Below are 19,624 nucleotides of genomic sequence, written 5' to 3'. Positions count from 1 at the left end.
TGCAAACTAAAAGTAGATGCGATCAAAATTGTAATTAAAATATTCCGATTAAAATGGTATTTTAAAAATTAGATGCATAGCATACATTTGGCATCATTTTAGAACTAATAGTGTTTAATACTGATTACAGTAATATCAGGGTAATGTTTTCAGGAATTCCAATAATGTCTTACGAAGTTGCAATTATTCTCACATCGGACGTAGTCTTTCTGGGTCCAATTGCACGTTCAACCATAGCAAGATTTACAGTCTCTAAATCAACGGGAAAGCCAAGGGAAAGAGAAAGGTATAGTGTAACTAAAGAGAACGTCGAAGAACAAGACTAAAACGTATATGTAACGTCGGCCTGGTCGTAACGATCTCTCGACTACGAGCTACCGTTTCTGCGATGCGGTCGACTCCGTTTTAGGCCGATGTGTACACAGTCACAAATATTAATTCCAAGCATCGCGCGTGCGCGCGCGCGCGCGCGGCCCCTTTTCCAGCTTTCCTCCCGCGGACAAGCGTTTCTCTGTCGGGGCATTGAGCGTTTATCACCGTCGTTTGTTCCAGGCGATGCCGGCACATAAGTCAGGATGATTAACACGCGAGGCGTGCGTGACTGGCTCGAGCGACTCGAATTTTATTCACTTCTCGCTCCCTCGCGCTCTTCCACGCTTTTTGCCCTGCCACATGTCTCTCTCTCTCTCTCTCTCTCTCTCTCTCTCTCTCTCTCTCTCTCTCTCTCTCACTCCGACTGTTCGCCATTGGTTCGCCAATCGCGCCAGCAGTTAAGGTCGTGAAGTTTAAATTGCCACGTGCTTGCCGCCTCGACGGGTAATTAAGGCCTCCTCCCGGAGAATGCCCGTCGAACGTTCCACGTCCATATCGTGGTCTTTCCCTGGGATAGCTACTGAAAACCCCTAAATGGGCGCGAGCGATCAAGATTTATTTAACGTGTGGTCAACGGGAGACATATCGTAATGAATTGCGCCGATAATCGTGGATCTGCAGGATATTAATAATGACCTCCTGGAGTGATGGACATGATTATGCAACGTCGAATCTCTCACCTCATTAGCTTTTGCCCTTTTTCTTTTAATTATTTAACAATACTTTTAAATTCTGATTCGTTTCATGATAATAAAATGAGAATTTCGCATTACCGTTTAAGAAGATAGTATCGTATTACTATACATAACAGCTGTATTATTTTTATATACAGTAATTTTGTATATAATATAAAATAATGTTAATATGTATTGTAATATAATATAACAAAACAACGACCTAAAATACGGAGAAAGCCATGTTACATAATACGCACATAAAAAGGAAGAAGAGAACAGAAAGTCTGAAATCATTACGCTTTTAAACAAGTAGAGTGAACTGCGCTACGTGCAATTACTTCACCGTAGAGTACTATTCATAAGTTGAATGAAAACATACCTCAACGAGGTAATAAAGATTCTTGCGTTGGCAATTCCTTAGATTTGAGAGCTCCTTAACCCTTAGGAAACTCGACTCAGAAAATCGAGCAGTTTGAAAACTTGCTTTAACTACACTTGGTATACACTAACGTGTAGACATAATGTCAAATATTGTGGTATATCTTACATAATACCATCTTATCTCGACGCGCGCTATATCCACGATAAGTATCACTACAGCAATATGTCGCTGTACGAAAGTACGTTTTTGCCGAGCCATCCAAAGAGACATCCACCTCAGCTGTGGAATGTGCATTTTGCATGCAACAGTGCACTCCTATTGCAACTTAGTACGCTGCAGTTGTAATATCTTACGTAGCAAGTAATTATAACAACGTACATAGAAGAAAAAGATTAGTTGCAGTTTGTTGCAGCAAAAATCGATGTATGGTAGTAAATTTAGATACAATTGAAATTTAGCTACCACAAACATTTTGCCGTTGCAACTAATCTTTTCTTTCTGTCTATACTTATCACACATCTCGCTATTATAATAAATACATACAGAAAGGCGTTTTAACGTCATATATATTAAGTGTCAACATACAGAATATACAGATTAATTTCATGTATACGTATTAGAAAAGATAACCATTCAAAAACAACCAATAACAATGTTGTGACTGATTCCGTAGATGTTCGGCATCCCTTTTTCATATGGTACATCGTTCTTTGTAGTATCTCTCTCTCTCTCTCTCTCTCTCTCTCTCTCTCTCTCTCTCTCTCTCTCTCTCTCTCTCTCTCTCTCTCTCTCTCTCTCTCTCTCTCTCTCTCTCTCTCTCTCTCTCTCTCTCTCTCCCTCTCCCCTTTTTCCTTTCATCCTCTCTTCCCCCTCTATCTCGTATTTGCTTAATGCATAAGCAATTTCCGTGTCGGAGGCGCCACAGACAGTTTCCTATAATAACCCACTTACAGCGACTCGACGATGAACTATTGTCGCGACTCGGCCAATTCCATTCGGAATTGCGACTGCCGCACAATCGCAAGACACCCGAGGCATTTTGACCCAGAAAACGAGGCGTGCTTCCGCGCGCTACGAGGATAAACGAAATGAGAGAGGGATGCAAACGGAATGAAGAGATTTTCGTAGACGTTTGGAAACATAGTATCCTTAGAGCGGTAGCCGGAGGACAGTATATACTCTGCTCAAGGTAAATCAAATGGCGGAAATGAGAGATATTATGCGACATGATGATGGCTAAAATTTGTAATAATCACAAATTGACGATAAATAGTTTAGATTTTCACTTCAAAGTGACGAAAATACATACTAAGCAGTCATACAGACGCCTTTTTTTATTTTTAAATTAATTCCTTTATCTCTTTATTTTTATTTTTCTTTGAATCATAATTGTCTCTTTAACATATTAAGTTTTAAATTATATTTTCAATGATTGTAGTATTTTACTTTACAACTTTTATAAACGGACAATGGTAACATAGAAAAGCAAAAAAGACTTGATAATAGGCGCTTACGCTCTAGAATCTCTAGATTAATAAAATCAAGTAATATTGAAACTTATAAATTTAGATGCGTTAGATGGCACGTTGGAATGAAGAAAAGAGAGTAAAGTGGAATGAAGAACCAGGGAGAAATCTCCGACCGGGCGACAACAGTTTTGCTATATCCTATCAAAGATCGCTTTTACGGGTCGTTGCGTTCCACAAATCGGCCGTCGGTTTCATTGGCTCCACACCCATGACGACACATGGTGGTTACGCATCGCTGCGTTTCGCCTTGCGGAAACGGCGGTTTTATGCATTTCACAATAAGAGCGAGAGAGAGCGGAGTGGATAAAAAGGGACCGAGAGAGAGAGAGAGAGAGAGAGAGAGAGAGAGAGAGAACGGGTTTGTGCGGAACGTGCAAGCGAAAACCGTAGAATCGCGACGAGCGTAATCAACGGCATATTAAGCTCTTTGCACGTCAAACTTGGCTGAACATCCCTTTTCTCCCCTTCCCCCTCTTCCTCCTGCCCTCCGCCCCGTGCTTTTCTACTGGGATTCATAACGCAACTCATCAGGCAAATGCACGATCGATATTGCGCACCAAACGCGAGGGAACTGCTACCGCCGTCTAATAACCCTGCAAATATCGTATCTTAACCCGACTCCCTCTTCCCACTCCGTTGCTCCCTCTTGTGCAATGGTTCCATCTCCACCCCGGTCCCGGTCGAACGAACGCCGGCTATCATGTTTGTTCGGTCAATGTGACGGACGTATAGTGCTACTCCGGATGGACGAACGGTATCCCGAATCAATAATCGACATACATGCGTAGGATATTCCACTATTGGTGAAAAATATTTTATAATGGCAGATTCTTACTCGATGAGTCTGAAATCGATTCCTTTCGAACTTCTATCGGAGATAAGAACCGTTGTAATTTCAGCAAGTTCGAATTTCGGTGCCTGCACGTACACATCAAAAAAAAAAAAAAAAAAATCGGAAATGCAACGCGACTGCAAAAAAAAAGGAAACAATTCTCATTCACGCGTGGCACTGAAAATTGAGTTCGCCGAAATTAAGCCCTTGGAGCCCGGGGCCTATCCGGCCGCATCGCGGCCGTAACCGACCGGGATATGCATGCGCGGGCAGAAACGCAATCAGCGAATTCATAAGACACTAATGCCATGAATCGCACGTGGCGGACGATGGACGATGTGAATAGCGCTAATCGCTCGTCATAATAACAGCCGTGTCACCCTGTTACTCGCGCCGAGTATTATCCGGCGATAATCAACGGTCCATAATTGCGGGGTACTCCCATTTACGGGGTTAATTGTTCTGCTGCGATGATTATCGCTCGTTGTTACTCGGTGTGTTTTACACCCTTAACGGTCAGCTCGCGCGAGGAACGTCACGCGGCTGTTTTCTTACGATACCCGCGATACATTAATTGCCATTATGAACGATGCCATTATCGCAAAGCGCATCGCGAAATCCGATCGCGCTGATCGCAGCCGATAACGTTTAATAAATCCATTTGTCAAACGTGTACTTCATGATCATTAATGGAGGTATATATATATATATATATATATATATATATATATATATATATGAAATACGAATAATGAGATAAAATAGTAATGTGTTAATACTTAGAAAGATAAACTTTCAGTTAAAATTTTGGAAAAAATTAGCATATATTATTTCTATCTTAATCTGTACAGTCTTAAAAATATATGTATTTATATGCTCTTCTCTCGTTGATAATAAATTATCTTTCCATTTAAAACTTTCGCTAAGGAGATTTAACGATTAGCTTTTCAGAGGAAGAATTCATGAAAAATAACACAATTCCATATATCGCAGGTTTTCTAAACTGTGCAGAAGGTATAAGATTAAAAATGCGCGAGTCGCAATCGCCGGCGTTATTGAGCGGGCTGCGGCGGGTCCGATTTGTTATTTATCAGGAATCTTGTCGCCGAGAAGTGGCCGCAACTGTCCGAGGTTGTTCCGTTTCAGGGTTGGCGACGTCCAAGTTCATTACGGCGGTCGGTGTAACCGCTTCGCATATGCTCCAACATCGCCGGGAATCGGGGTCCCAAGGGGTCCTGCACGCTAGTACTCGCCTCTTTGCCTCTCCGCCGCCCTCTGGCCGCCCGTCCATCCACCCCTTTTCCCTCCGCTATCCCGCCAACGATCGCCGCAGCCAACACATTTCCCGGTACGCGCGTTATGATATTGCTATATTATGCTAATTACGCAGTGGCCGCTCACGGTCAATGGTGCATACTAATGGCCATAGTCGCGCAACGAGGTGCCATTGCGATTGATCAAAGCTGCTCTGGTTATGCTAATTCAAGCTCAACCTGGCGAGCGCGAAGCGCGGAGGGCGGGGCGATGGATGATGGAAGATGATGGAAACGCGGAAACGGATGATGACGAGGACAAAACGATTCTGCGATATCAACGAAATCATTATATTGTCATTTTGTCACTGCAACTTGTTAGTACGCAAATATCGACAGTATTGAATTAAAAATGTGCAGGACGCATGTACTTCTGTGATGTTAATGTTAAACAGCGAATTCTATTATAAATTCACCGTAAATCCCGTTCTATGAAACTTAATTACGCAGGAAGTTTATAGATATCCAATATATTCAATGCATTTAAAGATAATAATGAAACTCTTGTTAGAATATTAAAAGTAAATATTTTAAAACCGAATAAAAAAATTAAAAGTCTATAAATATCCCTAATATCTATTTGAGATTTCAAAGGAATAACACTATGTTTTTGATTTCTGGAAAATGCAACGAATCATACGGGATATAAAGAGTATACCATATGTACTTTTCAATCTAGCTGAACCGTGTTACGGGGAAAATATTACGCCGACCGCAAAGTTGTAAAAGCTGCTTTAGCAGATATGCAGGATGATAAACAATCGCCATTTCCATCTGTCAAGGGCAAAAAGAGGGAAAAAGAGAGGAACGTATATAGATGCGGGGAAAAGTATGAGATAGAGAAGCAGAAGGTAGAAATCGTCTGACAGGAGAAATCGGAGAAATGGCAAGGTAAATGGAGAAACACATCAAGACGAACAGAAAGAGCTGATGCTTTGTGCGGCGTCATTCGAATGTTTAATTAATACGTGAAGTAACTTAATAACTAATAAGTTGCACAACGGAGATGCCACCGTTCCATCGTCCCCGCGCTCGTTCAACGAGCACAGTGTCACCCGGTGATTAAAGGCTAATTGAAAATGATGATGACAGCGAAGGAGCAGCGTTCTACTTGAAACGACGCGAAGTTCCACACTTTGCAAGCACAGTGAGCAAAATCATCAACTTAAATATCAGAGAGCCCCGAGATAAATAAATTGAATAAACAAATTTATATAGGAAATAAGAAGTTTCGTCCTCTATTTCTTGGAAAAGGACGTTTTTTTTTTCTGAGAAAGATTTTCTTTGCCACTTTAATATTTTCGTAAATTATAATTACTGGATACATTAGTACATAAATGAGATCTTCGTTCTTGGTCTCATTTTCAAATACTGTATGTCATACGTTTCCCTTATATTTTTAATGGCACAGAACGCATAATAACGTCGATATCCGCATTTAACTGACATGTTATTACATATTAAAAACATGGAATATCGTTTTCTGTTGTACAGGAATAATCGCAAATTTCTCGAATATGACAGTAAAAATTTATTTTCGAGTTTTCGTCCGCATGGATTAGCGATTTCGTCCACAATTTCGCCTCGTGTGCGCTATCGCACTTTTCACGATTTCCAACTTCCTCCTATCGCGAGGAAAAGTGGGCGTGTAAGCCGAAAGAGATGGTTAAGGCACACGAAATGGAAATTTTATGCGAGCACATTTACGTGTTTGATAGGTGTGTTTTTTATATTAATCATTTTTATTATCTAAATTTTCTATAGAAGCGAGTCTAACGTGTCTTACAGGCACAAAAAAGACGAAGAAACAAGAATATAATCTTTACATTTATGAAATGTTTTTTACAGATTAATCTTACATAAAACATTAAAAGTTATCTCACATAAATAAAAACACATAAATTATAAAAACATGGATTTCAGAGAAAAAAAGAATACTTAAATATCATTTGATACCGTAATGTGCCAATGATAAAAGAGATAGTAATTTATTCCCGTTAACTTATGAAATCGTAAGCTAATCTTGAGGAATACGACAAATTGGGACTATGAACCCGAGTCTGGGCGAGCGCAGCTGCTCTCCACACATCCAATCGTTTCTGTACGCCTTTTGTAATGAGTCCTCGGGCTGTTACATGAATAAGGCATTAGGAATAAATTCGCCGTAAAGACCGGTGGATTATATCGCTCTGGATATTGCGTTCGGGACAGTCTAGCTGATCCACCAACCGCGTAATTTGAGCAGATTCACGAGACAGGGCCGATCGATCGGGCGCTGCCTCTTACCTACCATCCAAGTGGTTTTCTGCGCGGAAGCGGGCGGCCCGCGTATATACCATGCGAGGCCAAGTGTAATCGCGTTTACGGCGTCGGTTGGATTCCGTACGCGGAATCGGGCGGTAAATATTTGAAACGACCCGTCATTAGGCATTAGCCGAGCCTCGCCGGCAGGCCGCTCTTAAGCTTCCGGCCTGAAGGAGGAAATCCCGGGCTCGCAATGGCCCGGCATTCGTGCATCCAGCAGGACACGAACACGTGCGGCACTAACGTCTGCCACGGTCATTTCAGGGGTCACGGAAAACAAAGGAGGAGATCGATGAGGAACAACAAAACCCGCTACGAGAATTGCCGCTAAAGCCACGGATCTCAAAACGGCATTAAGCGACCAGCGTCATCGTGATCAATGCGATGATTCTCCACTAGGAGTGTTCTACGAGATCCTTTTACGATTCCATGCGACATTTCGGCAACACAATAGTAGCATCTAAAAGATAAGACCCGTCTAATTTATGAATTTAGGACGGTATAATTATTAGAAGAGTGTCAAAATTAAATCGTCTGTTACATAAATACTTCTTAAAACATCAAATTAAAATTAAACATTACACTATCATACTACACTATCATACTAATTATAGAAGAGTAGAATTGAAATATTTATGATGCGTTCCTATTGTCTAACTGACAGTAGATTGACATTTTATATTGCTTAAATGTTTCTTAAATCTTGAAACTATGCTTTCAACTATTTCTGTGATTAAGTGAATTCGCTCCTTATTTTTACACGAATACCACATACACACATGCGCTTAAATTTTTACATCTCTCTTCTAACATTTTGCATTCTACTTCAGATTATTCAAATATCTTTCTAGTTTACGAAAGTAAAACAGGATTTCCTCAAAATCTTCACGAAACTTCGCGTGTCGTCAGCAATAGACGCATTAGATCTCACTGCGATCGGAAGTGACAATAAGCAATTGTGCCGTGGCAAGAAGGCAACGGGTTCCATAGAACGACGAATCCCATGATGTTTCGCGCGAAGAAAGTTTGATTCGTTTTTCCGCGCGAACCGGGCGCGGGTGCGAGAGAACACCTACGTCACCGACGTATTTTACGCAAAGTTTCCGGGCAACGGCAACAACTTCTATTATCTCGAAATTCCTCGTATCGAAAGTCGAGAAAAGAAGAATGAGGATCGCGCAGCACGGAGGAGGCTCGGGCGCGGGAATATACCGGCGGAAGACAGCGGTCGAGAGAGAAAGAGAGAGACAGAAAGAAGAGGTCGAGGGTTAGACAGTTCTTGCACTGTCAATAACACTCCCCCGGGGCGTGATAGATTGGCCCACCCTCGCCATCCGGCCACCATTTATCTACTTTTTGTCGCACACACTTTCGTCTCGTGGCCACCGTTGCCATCGGCGGTACCGGGAGTGTTTACTGCCGCGGAAACTAGACGAGAAAGACGAAACATCCCGCGCTTCTTCTTCAAATGTCCCTCCGTCCAACGCCCGCTGGGAGATACAACATCTTTGATCGAGAATTGGACCGAAAAGAGATGTAATTAGCGAATTCAAATTAACTGGTGCGATCGTCCTGCATTATTAGACTCAAATTTAGAATTAAATAACTTCGAATTTTAACTTAACTTTAATTCCAATGCTCTATTAAGCTCGCATCATTGTTTTAAAAACTTATTACGCAATCACGAAGAAATAATATTGCATAGCTTTGATATCTTACATAAATTTTATATAAATCATGTTGTAAAACATATAAACATTTCAAAAATGTATTTTTTACTTAATAATACAAAACATTTTTAAGCTCTAAAACTAAAAATCCAACTAATTCAGGCGTTAAAAATACAATTGTTATTAATTAGGATAATATTATTAATTAGGACACAGTGTAAGATGCTTAATAATTTTCAATAATTAAATTTTTCAACATACCTTGCATTATGCAATGATATTAATCTTTTAATCTCTGAATTCAATTTTTGGAGCATACAAAATTATATTCTTAATGAAAGGATTTTTCATCAAAATCTTTCCCTACAGAAGTTTGTGAAAAAATTAAAGACGTCGACTAAGTTGAGCAGGAAAAAGATTTAATTAACCAATCTGAATTAATTAACACGGTCACCCTACGATTTCAATCAAGCCAAAGGCTGAAGATGATTCAATATCAAACTTTGATATTGTATTTAATAGCAGACTCAATCGAGATAATTGTAGCAGTACGACAAATGTGACACTTGAAAATAGTGTCATATCAAATGCCATATTTGTCACGCTTTTAGTGATATTTTTTGTTTCAATTCTCGTCATGTGCAATTTATTTTCTCCCGCGAATCGATCAGATGACAATCAGATCGTACAATAAAGAACATCCACCGAAATTAAGATTCGATACGTCCGAAGATATTATTGAGATCAATTTCGCAGCATAGCCGCAGCAATCCGATCCCATTCGTGTGGACATTGTAAGGGGATATCCGCGAGATAACTTCGCCGACTTCGATCCTCTTCTCGATAAGAAAAACGAAAGAGATCTCTGAAAAGCCTGAAATTCATTGGCGAATAGTTACAGGATACCCGACATTCCCGACGTCGGCGCGGTCGAATCGGGAAGAGAGAGAGAGAGGGGAGAGGAAAAGGGATGCCGATTGAAAAAGTTTGTGGGCCCTGTCCCTTTCACGCTCTTTTCGTGTTTCTCTCTCTCTCTCTCTCTCTCTCTCTCTCTCTCTCTCTCTCTCTCTCTCTCTCTCTCTCTCTCTCTCTCTCTCTCTCTCTCTCTCTCCCACGAAAGAACGAAGAGTTTGTACGAGACAGATAGATGTCCCTCGAAATATTAAAAGCGAAAAACTGTAAAGTAGAGAGTTCCAATGACTCAAACGTAAGATGTTCATCTCGAGAAGAAAATTATAAAAAACTATAGTTATCGGTCTGTTTGCCTGACTTCCGTAATTACATTTAATTAGGGAAGACTAACAGGCTTGTCTCGACGTATCGATTTCTTCACTCGTGACGCGCGCTCTCGCCCTTTTCAAAATCTCCCCTATCTTCCTGCGCGTATCATCCCGAGATCCTTGCGGTATTTCAAGCCCCACTCAGATTATACTTCGCGTCGGATTAATAAAACTTAACGAGCTGAGCTCCGGGAAAACATCTCTCCCGCCCAATTACGTTATTTTCCTTAAAGTGCACCTTCATTTTTCACTCTCAGCCTGTCTCTCGTGCAGAGATTTGTTTAGTTACGGTGAAAAATGTTGCTCGCATTATAAATACGTTGAACACATTATTATATTATCATTATTATTTGATTTTTAATTTCATGTAAATCGCACTTCTTAAAACATTTAGCACCAGTTTATAAAAATGATTTCGATATGATAGCACATTCATTTCATATTATTCATTTTCACATTGTTCATTTTGTAAAAATATTTAGTAAAAATTCTCTGTTTGTATATCTAAATCATCCACTCCAAAATGCATTTTCCTATGCGAGAATATTGATTTCTAGGATTTGGCGTTAAGGACGAAAGCGGCATATGTTCAAGTGACAAAAGTAGCACACGTTTACGGATGATCAGATTGATTATTTTCCCGACGAAATAGTGTGAACCGACGAGAGGGGAGGCGGTAGAATTCATAGACGGTGGAAATAGTAGGTCGTCGGTGGAACGCCAAGTTGATAATTGGAAATTCATGAGATTCCCAAACTAAGTTGTTCTAATCTGTTTCATCCCTGCACGACCATCTGACCTCACTGCGTGGCCGCAAACTGTGAAAGATTAGGAAACGTCGTGCTCCCAACATCCTCCCGTTCCTATACGTATATATTCACTTCTGAGAGAGAATTAGAATTGCTCAGTAAAACGAAAGTTATCAGTTTAATTATAGTGTACTAATTGTAATTACGAAATATCACTTCATAAATGGGAAAATATTGATTATATATAAATTGGGATAATTTATTACAATTAATATCAATCCTTAAATAAATTTGTTTTATTTAAAAAAATATGAAAAAGTTGTATATTTATATTAAATACTATAAAAATTAAAATATTGTTGAAATGTTACCAATATTATCAATATTTAAAAAAATTCTGAATATATACAAATAAAATGTAAGAGTCAAATATACACTTAAAATTCATATGTTAATTAATATTTACACGAGATATTTAGTACAATTTACACTTGAATATAATAATATTGTACTTTAAAACAATAAAAGCGTCTCGTTCGCTTAAAATACACTAAATACATTACAGCCGGTAAAATATAGATTCCGTGTAAAATATTTTTAGTATCTTCAGAGTGCAATAATCGTCAAGTATAATGTCGACGCAATTAAGCGCTCATATCGAGCTATTCGCTTTCGAGGTACAAGCGAATGACGCAGCTTGAAGTTCAGTTCTTTCGTAAGGACCTTCGACCTCGTCGAAGTTAAGAACTCGGAGCGGCAGTCAACGGTAATCTCGGGAGGATAATGGGTGGTCCGGGAGTGTATTGTGCGCGTCTTAGTCGAATCGCAAACGAGAACAATGGTCCGGGCGTAGGTTAATGACCAATCTCGAGGAGGCGGGCGAAATTTCGACGTTAGGTGCGAATCGAGCTGGCGACTTCGAGAAGAACTTCCATTGGCTAACAAGAGCTCTTCTCAAAAGCACTCGAGACTTTCAAGATAAAGTTTTTATTGATGTTATATCATTGAAAGAATTTTCTTTGAAATACTTCCATGGGCATTGTTACGTATCTTGAATTATATATACCTTGCGTCTTACATCACTCACTGTTCTTTTTATATAAATTCCTTAATCAATATGGCATCTGTTAGAGAAGCATTTTTGAATTATTGCAAGTGAAAGAGATTTTATCAAAAAAAGCTTAAAGAGCAGATAGAGTTTTCTTTACAATTAATTTCAAATAAACTTTCCCAGTTTAATTTAAAAGTTAATTATTATGGTGTACTTTATTTTAATGACTTTCTTAACTTTCAGTCTCAATTATTACACAATTTTTTATTAATATTTTAAGCATTTAGTTTCCAAGAACTTAAAAGTAACACATCAGAATATTACTTTTTATCCATATTGAGCAAGAATTGTGAAATCTGAAATGCCCAATAAACAAGAAATTGAGAAATATTTTAAAAAGTTTGACTTGCAAATTTCAATTGAAGATACAATCTGCATAAGAAACCCTAATCACCAAGCAGATATGTGCCAAAATTAACTTCCGACTTAAATTAGATGATTAGATTTTCCTCGGAAAGACTCAGCTCTGCAGGTCGACCGAATCGAAGACTTAATTAAGATCTTTAAAGGGCTCGGGCGAAGGCCATCTCCCGATCAAGCGCGGTCGGATTGCGCGCGTAATCGCAGCATCTAGAACGGTGGAACAGTGCGATCGGCTTTCGTAGAGGAAGGCTCCTGGCCGAAAGAGATAGCAGCGGTGCAATTAAGCGTTTAATCTGAGAAGTTCTTGGCCAGATCGGGGACCAAGAGTCCGGAGACGTCGCGTTCGGACGCAATTACAGCGAAGGTTATCGTCGCGGAGCTTCGACAGCGAGATCCGTGGGGCAGGAACTCTAAGACGAGTTCCTTCATCCGGCCGGCAGCCGGATCCTCGGGATTCCCCCTCCATTGTGCACAGAAACTTCGGAAATGAAACTGGACAGCAGCTAAGGTTAAGGATTTAATCGAAGTACACCGGACACGGGACGACCTAATTTTCTGACAACCGTGAGAGATCCGTAACGCACTCAAGGAGCGGTTGGCGTTTCACGGACCGCACCACTATCTCGCGCCTGATGTTCGGTACCAGAAACGCTCGGGAAACTTTCGAAAGCACGGTTGCAATCGCCGGCTTTTACTAAGTTGCGGAGCAGAGAGGAGCATTTTGGATTTGGTGCGAGGAGCTCGTTAAAGAGTCGCTAAGACTCGTTTTAAGCTGCCCGCGAAGAAACTTTTAATCTGCACGGGTGTTTCAGCTATGAAGAAATCCCGTGAAGACTTCGTTTGCAACTTGATTACGAGATTAATTGAGATTGAATTAAAGTAACACCAGCGTTAAAGTAAGTTACTCTATTCTAATTACTAATTTATTAAAGTCTACAGTTTATTTGCTATTATATAAATTAACTAATAATTATCATTTATACAGAAAATATGTTATACAATCAATATTGATTAATTCGGTTTTATTTTGTCCCTTTCTAAATTTATACGTTCTCTTTTTCCAGTAAGCAGTAATATATAATATTGCATAAAAAATGATAAAATAATTATACTGATCGACGAATGTCGATTGTAGCACAGTTTCTATTGTTCGCAATGACTCAATGGATCTCGTGTGCGCTATTGAGCTTAAGAACATAGTCAATAAGAAAGCCATTTTCTGCTTTCGCGTACTTCGAAGTATTATCAAGAGGGAATCGTGTAGATGCACCCTTAGCTTTCGATTCTACTACGTTCCAGGACGATCAGTGCGCGGGAGGGAAGGGAAAAGGAACGAAACGAAAACGTCACCCTCGACGACGCCCGCAATCGTCGTCTTATTGGTTCATCGGAATCACAGAACGCTCGGCCCGACCTGACCCGGCCCGGCCCGGCCCGAGATCGCGTGTTGCAACGTCGATTCCGAAGGGATGGAAGCGGGCCTCGGTGCCAGTCGGTGTTCCTGGGACGAGTTCGGGGTCCCTCCCAGGCCATTGGTTATTCATGAAGCCCCGCTTCGAAATTGAGAGACACAACGAAGCGTTACCAGGGATAGTCGAGCTATCGATTGTCTGGCAGTTACTTCAACGAATACGTCCATTTATCCGTTTTCCTCGTCTCCCGATTTCCTCGTCCGCGACTGAAGTGAGATCCAGAAACACCACTGACGTCTGATCGTTTATGCGCTTCTCAAATGTGAACAGAGAATACGATTGTGGAACGTAATCGTGAAATAAGGGCCGATCACAAAATACTACTTGTTAGTCAAAACTAGTTATTTAGAAATGTAGAAAAAAATATATAACAAAATAAGACACGAAAGTGAGATAGTAAAGTAAAAAAGTAAAGCATTGATTTTAATTTCTGAAATAGTTTCATTTTAAGTAGTTTTATTTCTGAAATAAACAATTATGTGATATGCGCCATAAATTATTTTAACTTGTCTAAGTGTAATTAAATAAATGATCTATCTAATCTACCTCTGTTATAATATTATTCCTTCAACTTTTTCCGATATAAAAATATTAGATTCTATAATAAGAATAATAATATAATATACATATACCTTTTACAGTCTCTTAAAATTTCCAATATATGTTATGAAAGTCAATATATATACCAATTCTCTATTCTCTTTTATCCAGTTTGTTGAAACTCGGAAAGTTCAAAATAGACAATAAAAATGTAAATAGCTGGTTTCCCTTTATATGACTCGTACAATCCTCCTATTAGAAGATTGCAGAACTAACGAATAATCCGATCGTGTATCGTTCTAAATGCGAGACATTCTAATGTGAAGGGAGTAATTTCCTGAATAATGCAAGTCTCTTTCGTGTATATATCCTTAGCTTTTGCCGTTCCAGGTACACGAAATGGTAAAAAAAAGTCTACGGATCGCGTGGACGTATACGATAATAAAGAAATCAGGTTGAAAGCGAAAAAGAAAAATTTTGTAAAAATACTATATGCATTTTTGAACGATAGCAATTTGACGCTTTGCACCAAGATTTCAAACTTAGATTATCCAACATTCGTCGCAATAAAAATAATTAGCACGAATAACTGTGCTATTAGCAGTAATCTCATTGCCACCTGAACTTTGCTCTATATTAGCGGTTTATAAATAAGTTCACCGATTTCACCAGTATAAGAACACTTACGTCAAGCAAAGCTAAAGGTCAAAAGTACCGGCGCAAGAGTACTGACTGTTCGATGTCGATCAAAATTTTAATGTTTGTAAGTAACGATAAATCTCAGAACATAATAAAAAATTTGTTTCATCAGGTAACGGACGCTTAAAATTAGATACGCGTCAGTAAATTTATTTCATTAATTTATTCGTATCGATTAGCTGGCAAAGCTGTAAGATCTTATCAAATTATATTTCAGCATTTCTTCTTTCCAGTTGGAGATATTATTCATAGCTTCAATTACAATTTGAATAAATAAAATTTAAAAACATATTGAACAAATAATGAAATTGATTTACTGTAAATTATGTGCAAAATTTATAAAACTGAATTATTAACATAAATAATTTAATAATATCATCAATAATCTTTTTAGAACCAAGTTTAGAGCATTCCAAAATGCACAAATAAAGATTGAAATATAAAACTGTAGTTAAATAAAGTTAAATAAAAAAGTGAAAAGATGCAACTAATTTAGTTAAAAACAATCACTCTCTTTATCTCTCTTTTTCTTTCATTATTACTTACAATATCAAGTAAAAACAAAAAAGTATCACAACTTTTGAGCGATTTTTGCGTCAATACAATGAAATATACTTTGTGACATGTCGTGCAAACGAATTATTTTCCGGTAGATCCCGGCTTTCGCAGGAATATCAATGTCAAGGAATTACGACCGTCAGCGAGACCAATGTAAGACGCATTCGTGTCCCGCGAAGTGAGCGACTAAGTGATTGCCGTCAGTGGGGCTTTCCCACAGGAGCGCGTTCTTATTCTGCAATCCGGATGTGACATTTACTATCAATTTACGACGTCGCGGGCTGTTAAGCACGACCCGCGACATACATACATATGTAGACGTGTCTTTATGTACAAACACACATGCGTCTCGTAAATATTCCTGTTACTAGTTCACCTTTTTAAAATACATTTACTTTGATTTCTTTTCACACACAAAATATACTTCTTCAAAATTAATTTTTAATAAAATAAACAATTATTAGAGGCTAAAAAATATTAGACACTAATAATTTTCTTTTAATATCATAAAATATATGTTTTATATGTATATATATATATATATATATAATATGTATATGGACGTTTAAATGCATATAGTTTTTAAATTAATAGAGAAAAGGTGAACTATAAAATATAGTTATAAGAATTAATATATCTATCTCAATATTTTGTCAATATAAGTGTAAATTTTCATCAAGTAATGAAATATAACTCGGCTGAAGAGAAAATAATAACATAGAATTGGAAATAAGAGAATATGTCTGACTACATGTTGTTTATAACTACTTAATTCGACAGTAGTACAACAGTAAATTGATTTCTTTTTTATATACATATAACAGTAAAGTTTACACATAGTTTCTTTATTTGTTTTTCATTCGTCTCTTTTTACCTCCAAACAAAAAATGTTTTTAGACTCTTGCAATTTTCTCAATGTTACATCGATGACACACAATTTTTGCAAATACTAAGTATTATATGTTACATTAAAAAATTTTATTAATCCTATCAACTTTTTTTACTTTAATTATCTCCATGTGTTGTATTCTGTAAAGTACTCGTATAATCCGTAAAAAATCAGTGAAGTCAGTGAAAATACACTGATTTTCAATAATAAACTTACAATATATCAATCAGTGAAATAAATACACTAATCTTTCAGTGATAATACACTAATATTAAAGTTAAAATTATTAAATGACAGTGAATACTCATTAATTCATCAAGTCTATCACAATAAATCAATGATAATACATGATTGTCATTTAGAAAATAAAGTTAATCTTACATTTACAAAAAAGGATGTATAAAACATTTATATCATAAATATAGAATATTATAATTTATTAATAATTCGCATTATTAATTAAGAATTAATTTTAATATAACAATTTGTGTAATATTAATGTTGCATATTTTCGTAAAATTCGTATGTGATTAAAATCATATACATTGTACTCGAAAAATTCATGTAAAATTAGTACGGTGATGTATTTCTGTAATGAGTTTCGATGTTCAATATATTATAAAACCAGAGAGAGAGAGAAAGAAAGAGAGAGAGAGAGAGAGAGAAGTAAGCACATGCATACGTGTGTACGTGTGTGTATTTCAATATTCAAACCCATATCAGATATAATTTTAATTACATTTCTTATCAGATAAAACAGGTTCGGCGCCAAGCATGCATCCTGCAAGATCCATGCGGAAACGATATTTCGTGTGATACGTATAACTCGATTACAGATCCTCGATTAGGTAAATCGTACGTAATTAAGTACGTGGCGAGTACACGCGTCGACGGAGTTCCAACGAATCGTTCAGCAAACCGACGTCGCGCGCGCCGCTGCAACAGCCGGCTCTGTGTAAATGAGGACATTATTGCGATTAATAATTTTTCGGAATTAATTATCGCACACCGGAGTTCGGGCGGCGCGCGCGTAACCGGCGGCGATGATTGATGGGGGCTCCATTATGAATCGCGCTGTGAAATTAATCGCTTCCTCCACCTCGTTCCCATCCCCTGTACACGCCACCACCCCGCCCGCCCGCTCCCTTGACCGCGCGACGGATTACGAATGGACCGATGATGAATACGCGATTTCCAGGTTCGCCCACGGGGCCTACCCATATCGCCGGCACGCACCTGCCTTCCGGTGCAGACGCAGTTTTTTCTTCGCTCATTAAATATTCATTATAACCGCGCCGCGCCGCGTGCGGTTCGCTACCGCAGTTTTTAGCCGAATGCCCTAATTCCGGTGGTATTATTTTCAAATTTTAATACGCACGCGTTTTAACGTATCGTGCACGTCAGAATGTTCCCTAGAGAACCGCACGATACTCTTGAACTATACTCTCTTTATCCTCATTTATTTAACGGAAAACTTTTATTTAACGGAATCAAAACTGGAAGTAATCTTGTTAACTATTTATCATAATTCATCATGATGCTTTATCATAATTCATATCAGACGTAGGAGAGAATATTAAAAAAAAAAATTTGTTGAGAATAAATTAGTTCCAAATTAACGAAGCCGTGACCTAAAGGTGACGTGGGAAGCTCTGGGACAGTCTGTGTAGATGGAAGTAAAGGGGTGGCGTGGCGTTGCAACGCGAGGGGTTTGGTCGAGCTCATCCAAAAGCGCCAGGAGATGCACAGGGCGGTTAGGCAATTTTACGCTCTCCCAGTTACAAAAACCATTTACGCTTAAATGCCCTCGCATCCCCCAAAGTCCCACAATCTCTCTCTCTCTCTCTCTCTCTCCCTCTCTCTCTCTCTCTCTCTCTTTCTCTCTCTCGTCGACCGCCACCACCGCCACCCCTCTCGCCTCCTCGACGAAAATTCCGCTTCGCCCGGCTAGACGTGACACGACGGACGGGCAACCTCCGGGGGGTTTGGTATCCTGCAAAAGTCCAGCCGGGGGGTCACACAGTCCACGTGTGTGTATCGCGATCGAGAGGGGCATCGATACCAAAACGAGATGTCAGTAATCCGTCCCGTTCTTTGCACACGTCAGACTCGCAAAATTGGAAATGTCGACTGTACGATTTACAATCCGCTATGTGTCGCAGCGATTAACCCTCCAATAGTCACGTAATTTTTGTTCGTGTGCTGAATGAATAGAACAGGCTGGATGATACGTATACATTCTCCATAGCATCGGCTGGAAAAGGGTTAATCAAGTGTCACGCGATGTAGAATAAAACGAATTTGCTGAAAAAATTTAGCATTCTACACGAGGTAACTTTAATCATTTGTTTCCACATCGCAATTTCTTTTCATTCTGTTGAAAGTACAAAAATAAATTGGCACTAATTTGAAAAATTACAATTGCATAAAAATTTATAGCTAAAAAAAATATTTCAATGGATCGTCAACATTTCGATTATATCAAACATCATCGCAACGGAGTCAAAATCCCGGAAAATTTTCCTTAAAGCGCAATTGTGGATTTTCGAAGCACGCATGTTTAGATCAAGAATGAAGAACAATTGCCCTTTTCAATATGCATCGTGCAATTGCAGCGCAGCTATAAAGTTTCCACTGCCATTCTCTTCAAGTTCTTCGCGAATTTCCATCGCAGACGGAAAGCGCATCGGCGGACAAATTTCGATCTCGATCGTCGTACATGGCGTATGTACGAGATTGCGAAAGACGCCATTTCGCGAGACAACTGCTGTACGCTCAAGCGCATTACAGATTGCGCCCTCATTCTGGTACATTCTATCCCTCTCTCTTCCCCCCCTCTTCTCTCTCCCTCTCACCCGCACACCCGCCGCATCCTCGTCTCGCG

General features: G+C 39.0%; 1 protein-coding gene and 1 long non-coding RNA gene across 4 annotated transcripts in view; one reads left to right on the top strand and one right to left on the bottom strand.

The window, feature by feature from the left end:
- The window catches only part of LOC105838293 (RNA-binding protein Musashi homolog Rbp6), a 613,545-nt gene that overhangs the window by 282,973 nt on the left and 310,948 nt on the right, over window positions 1-19,624 (bottom strand). The gene's annotated exons all lie outside the window — the stretch shown is intronic.
- Window positions 2,252-3,255, top strand: LOC118644977. The gene is made up of 2 exons (XR_004962744.1): window positions 2,252-2,620; window positions 3,001-3,255. It is a non-coding gene; the product is annotated as an uncharacterized LOC118644977 (long non-coding RNA).

Source organism: Monomorium pharaonis, chromosome 3, assembly GCF_013373865.1.
Source record: "Monomorium pharaonis isolate MP-MQ-018 chromosome 3, ASM1337386v2, whole genome shotgun sequence".
Lineage (NCBI taxonomy): Eukaryota > Metazoa > Arthropoda > Insecta > Hymenoptera > Formicidae > Monomorium > Monomorium pharaonis.
This window is presented reverse-complemented; position numbering and strand designations above follow the sequence as displayed.